Consider the following 6000-nt stretch of genomic DNA (forward strand, 5'->3'; position numbering starts at 1 on the left):
TGGTTTTGCCAGGTTAGAAGGAAAACATTTCCTAAATTGTTAATAACAGTGATTGTTTTCTGTTTTTGTTTTAAAACAGACAAACGGGACTTGGAAAACATGTCATTTACAGATAGAATGCTCTCGCCTCATGACACGATCTCGTGCTCTGATAGCCAATCAATGAACTTATATCCTCTCTCATCTAAAAAATCAAGTAAAACTAACAAGGTGCGAAGGTGGCTCCATCTAGTGTACAGAAATTCAACACAGTTCAAAAATGGAATGAATATGAATTTTCCATGTAAATGAGTATAATTTCGACCTAATCTTGTGATTAGGTATAAAATAAAATTAGATAAAAAGTAATACAAAAATTTAGCAACTATTCACAAATTGCAGTGCGAATGGTGTTCAGATATTTCTCCACAGAACCTTCAGAAATACATGAAAAACTAGAGAAGAGAAGAAAGAAAAAAAATTACTCTTACAAATCCTACTTATGTCTTATACATCTTCTTTTACAGCAGCCTTTCACACATAATACAGTATATAAACTTATGTTCATATATATTGTGCTGCAGTGTAATAGTACGTATTGATTGCGAGTCTTTCGAATAATACGAGTATTTTCCCCAATAAACATAATTACAGCAAAATAATTTTTGTATTCAGCTCTACACATTTAGATTATAATTGTACACACTTAGTTATTTTCATAACTATTTTTAAACAAATTAATTTTCTTAAATTTTAGAATTAAAAGTATGAAAAGAAGAAATAGATGTCGCCAACTTATAACAAAAGCGCAATAGTTAAATAATAAATTCCAGTTGGTGGCGCCATCTTCTGAGAATACTCGCTATTTATTCAAATACAAAATCATTTAGATAATTATACAAATATCCTTTCCTTTATTTAATAATGCAAGAAATTCCAAAAGTAAAACGTAACAGCATATATCAGATCAATGACTGACCAAACAGTAAATGCGAGTAGGATGCAAAATAAGTTTTCGGTTACCCTGATTTAATAAATTAATTATTATTAATTGCGATTGGCATCAGGAGGCTCGAAAAATTAATACTTGGTACAAGACCTAACACAGAGTCAGGAAAACTAAATTATAAAGGGAGGAATGGTAAAAATGTGAGTGTAGAGCTAGTGGCGTAGCTAGAGTGGGTGGGGGGGGGGGGGTCCTCCCCGGGCAGCACTTTGAACCTTAACCTATAAGTCGTTTTGACTTTTTTTTGTAGTATTTTTGGTGGGGCGGCAAACTCAGGGCCAAGCAAAAGCTTTAGCAATGCTACTGTTGAGCAGCAATGTTGTATAGTTGTGATAATGACGGGAATGGACATTTTTATGGAAATGATCACAAGGAAGGAATAATTTCGACTTTGTGTTCGTCCGGTTCGGACCCATCAACCATGTGCAAAGATGTCTCATTGTATAAGGCACTAGAGAAGAATAGACATCCAACTGTATCATGCAGACAAGAGTCTACAAAAGAACATGTAGGTAGATTATTATGTCTGTACACGAATGCTACGAGTATCAGAAACAAAGGGGAAGAGTTTGATGCCTTAGTCAATATGTTGGGACCTCGGATTGTAGGTATTAGTGAGACCTGGGTATCAGAATTAGACCTAATAACTGGTATCGAGTGTGAAGGGTACAGTATTTTTAGGAAGGATAGGAGAGGAGTGAGCATGCTGTTAATGATATCGGATGACTTGAATCCAGTCAAAGTTGAGACCTATGATTGTAGTAGTACTATTAACAGTATTTCATATGGCAGTGTTTGAAGCCATCTGGTGTGAGGTGGAATCTAACAAGATCAATTACATAGTGGGATGTTTTTACAGACCTGATGGATCGGTTGTTGCTGGTGATGAAGAAATGCATCACCAAATAGAAAAGATGAGCGCGAAAAGAGTAATCACAACGGGAGACTTTAATTATCCAAATATGATTGGGTAGCAGTAGAATCTCATGAGAAAAATAAAAATTAATTTATTCAGCTGTTGCGGGACAACTTCAAGCGGCATGTGACGGAAGGAACTAGAAGTCAAAGAATGTTAGATGTGATATTATAGTGACAGAGGGAGTTTCATTTAAAGATGTAACTATTATTCTGCTTCCGGTTGGTGACAGTGATCATGTGGTATTTACTTGGAAAGTGACTAAGTTTATGAATGTTCCATTCAGAAAACGTTATGCTGAACTACCAATCAGGAAATTATGAACAATTCAGGAGTATATTGAGTTCAGCGAAATGGGATCAGTTGCTGGATGGGAAGAATATCGACAGTGCATGGGAAGCATTTAAAAAATATTTAAATGACGCGATATCAGAATGTGTCCCGAGAGTTCGAGGAATAAACAGAGTGGATGTGTAATCTTATTAAGCAAGAGATTCGTAAGAAAAGGATGATGCGGAAGGAATACCGTTAAGGTTGATTAACGGATGTTGTACGGAAAGTTAAGCCTGCGTATGAAAAGAAACTGGCTCAGCAAGCTAAAGACAACCCACAAGAATTCTATCGATATGCTGCAAGTAAAAGTAAGAATGAATATGAAAGAATACTCTTCTAAATGCAGATTGCGTGAGGGTGAGAGATGCAAAAGAGGTGTTCAACTAATGAGTGCCCATTTTGCTAAAAGCTATCAACTTGGTGTATGCAACATTCAGTTCATTGCTACCTCTTCACTGGACGAAGAAACTCATGTTTATGAGTTTCTTCGTCCAGTGAAAAGTATTAGAGCTGTTACACAAACTGAATAAGAATTCGGCAACAAAGAGCGATTGGATGTCAGCACAGGTGCAAGAAGAGTGTGCCTCTGAACTGGTTATTTCTATGACCAAGCTATATACGAGGGTGGTATGAAAAGTTCTCGTCGTAACAAAAAAAAAAAAAAAAAAAAAAACCGAATTTATAATTTCAAAATAATTTTTATTTTTCAACATAATCTCCCTTAAGATGAATACATTTATTCTTCCATGGATGCTCCAGCGCCATTATCTGCAAAATACCCCTCTACCACTGCAATCACCTCTTGATTCGAAGGAAAAAGCTGAACAGCAAGGAAGTTTTAGTTTTGGGAAGAGATAGAAGTCAGAAGGAGCCAAATCTGTGGAATAGGATGGATGTTCCAACAATTCAGAGTGCATATCCCTTAATTTTCCCATTGCCAAAACACCTCTGTGGCAATGGGAAAATGTGGCATGGTCCTGATGAAAGATGATTTTTTCTTTCTGCAAACCGGGTCTTTTTTCACGAATGTTTTCGTCTAGCCTGGCTAAAAGATCGGAATAATATTCAACGGATATTGGTTTACCCTTTTCAAGATAACTAATAAACTAAATGCCTTTAGCATCTCAAAACACCGATGCCACGACCTTTCCTGCTAATCAAACCGACTTTGTCTTCTTTGGCGATGAAAAACCGGCTTCTGTCCATTATTTTGACTGCTGTTTGGATGATTCTGGTGTGTACTTTTGAATACAATTATCATCCATAGTAAATTATCGACACATAAAATCAGTTTTATTTTTGTTAAAACTCTCCACGCACTGTTCAGAGATTTTCATGCGAGTGCGTTTTTGATCTGCTGTGAGCAAGCGCCGCACCCATCTTGCGCAAAGCATTTTCATTTGCAATTCTTCATGCAAAATATATCCTACACTTTCTTTTGAAATGTCTTTAGTCTCAGCAATTTCACGCACTTTGACTCCCGGTCATCGAATACCATATCGTGCACTTGATCAATGATTTCTGGAGTTGTTACACTTTTTGGACGTCCTTCACGTGAATCATCTTTAATGCTGGTACGGCTACGTTTAAACTCGGCAGCCCATTTCTTAATTGTCGAGAACGAAGGAGAAGAGTGCCCGTAAACTTTTATAAACTTCGAATGAATTTCTTTTGGCGTTAAACCTTCTTTTACAAAACATTTTATAACCGCACGATACTCAATTTAATTGATTTCAAGGGATACAGACAGCACTTGCTTCAGACAGCTGTATAAAACAAGCTACTTGATAGAATGACTTGCAATTTCACATGGATGCTTATGACAGATGTACCAATTTAGAAAAAAAAATCTTGCCGATAGTATCGCCATCTATGGCCGGGCCGGGAACGATTTAGACCACCCTCGTAATTTGAGTCTCAGAACATCGAAGGCTCCGCAGGAGTGGAAAAAATCTATAGTAATTACATTGCACAAGCGACCTCTAGTTTAAGGTATTTGGACTGTGTAAAAATAAATTTTATAGAACAAAAAATGATAAAACGTAATAAACATAGATTAAAATGCACTACTGATTAACATGTTTCGTAGGAAGAAACATTTAAAAAAATTACAATTATATAAGATTGTGACAAATACATAGGTTATATGCTTTCCTCCCCTTTCAATAAAGGTGAGTTTGTCTGTCTCATACGGAGAGAGAAGGATTTTTCTCTCAGAAATTGCATCGGATTTTTCATCCCTCATGCAAGCAAATCCGCCATGCAGAAAGGGAAAAAAAATACTGCTATTGGTGATTAGCGGTAGATGGCGTTACATGTTGATAATAGTAGCGTCGTGTGTGTAGTGAGGATTAAATAGTGTAGATCAGTGGTGGCGAACCTTTTTATGTCCGCGTGCCAAAAGTTTACAAATCGAGTTGCTGATGTGCCGCGCACGTCAGCAACTAATTAATACAACACTAACTAATTAATTAACATTAATTAATACAAAATTAATTGCAGAATTTTATTAAGACAAGTTTAAAAATTAATATAGAATTTCATAATAATGAACACATAATTGACATACACATTGTTGTATACAAATCAATATTAACCTATTATCAATTTATTAATTTATCAATGAGATTTTTGCTGTTGTACATTAGATGACAAATTCTTTATATCAGGTTCATATTTTGTCACTTTTAGTAATACACACGCGGAACTAGATCCATCAGTCATTCTATTTCTTAAACTGTCTTTTGTAAAATTAATTTAAAAAAATAATGACTCACAAGCATATGTAGAGAAGAAAATTAATAATATAGCCATCGCTAGTTTTTTTAAACAACAAAAGGTTTCAGGAATGGCATTCCAAGTTTTCAATATTTCCTCTTCTGCATTCTTTTTAATTGCCCCCAATAATCGATCATTTTCCATTATAGAACTAGATTGAAAATCGATTAGTTGCATTTCTATATCATACAAATTCAGCCACTCGAAAATCTCCAAATTGAGTTTATCTGTTGATGTTGTGTCCGGATGCAAAATAAATTTTGATGTCTCTGCAAATTGCCTGAACTGCGTAAATCTTGAAGAAAATTCGTTAATTATCGACTGAATAACTGTAGAAAACTCTTTTGTCAATTTAACTTGATCTGTTTTTTCATGGGATTCTAGATCTGCAAAGACTTTTTTTGTATTTGGTAAATATCGGAAGGTATTGGAAATGACGTGACGATTAAAAATTGGTAATTTAGCTTCGAATGCTTTGATTAAACATGACAATAATTGTCTCGTTAACATCTTGCAGTTTAACATTTAATTAATTTAAATGTAAACACAAATCAGTAAAAAACATTAATTTCGAAAGCCATTCGACGTTCATTAATTGATTGTATTTTTCAATGATTTTCTCATTACGTAAAAAAAGTCTGACTTCATCTAAACACCCAACAAATCTTTGAAGAACTTTCCCACGACTTAACTATCGGACGTTGTTGTACATAAGTAAACCATTGTACACCGAGTTTACCTCACTTAATAATTCTATAAATTTTCGTTTATTTAAAGCTCGTGCCGATATAAAATTAACCATTTTTGTTACAATGCTCATAATATCTTCCAGTGGCTTGAAACTAGCCTTTGCGCATACAATGAAAACCCAGAACTGAATGTCCCATATATTTGATAAATCAATTGACGAACCCATTTTCCTCTCCAGTCATACTGCGAGCACCATCAGTAGTTACTGATACAATTTTGGAGAGATCTATATCTCTTT

This window comes from Typopeltis vanoorti, chromosome 11, assembly GCF_054136105.1.
Source record: "Typopeltis vanoorti isolate ZY-2024b chromosome 11, IOZ_Tvanoo_1.0, whole genome shotgun sequence".
Lineage (NCBI taxonomy): Eukaryota > Metazoa > Arthropoda > Arachnida > Uropygi > Thelyphonidae > Typopeltis > Typopeltis vanoorti.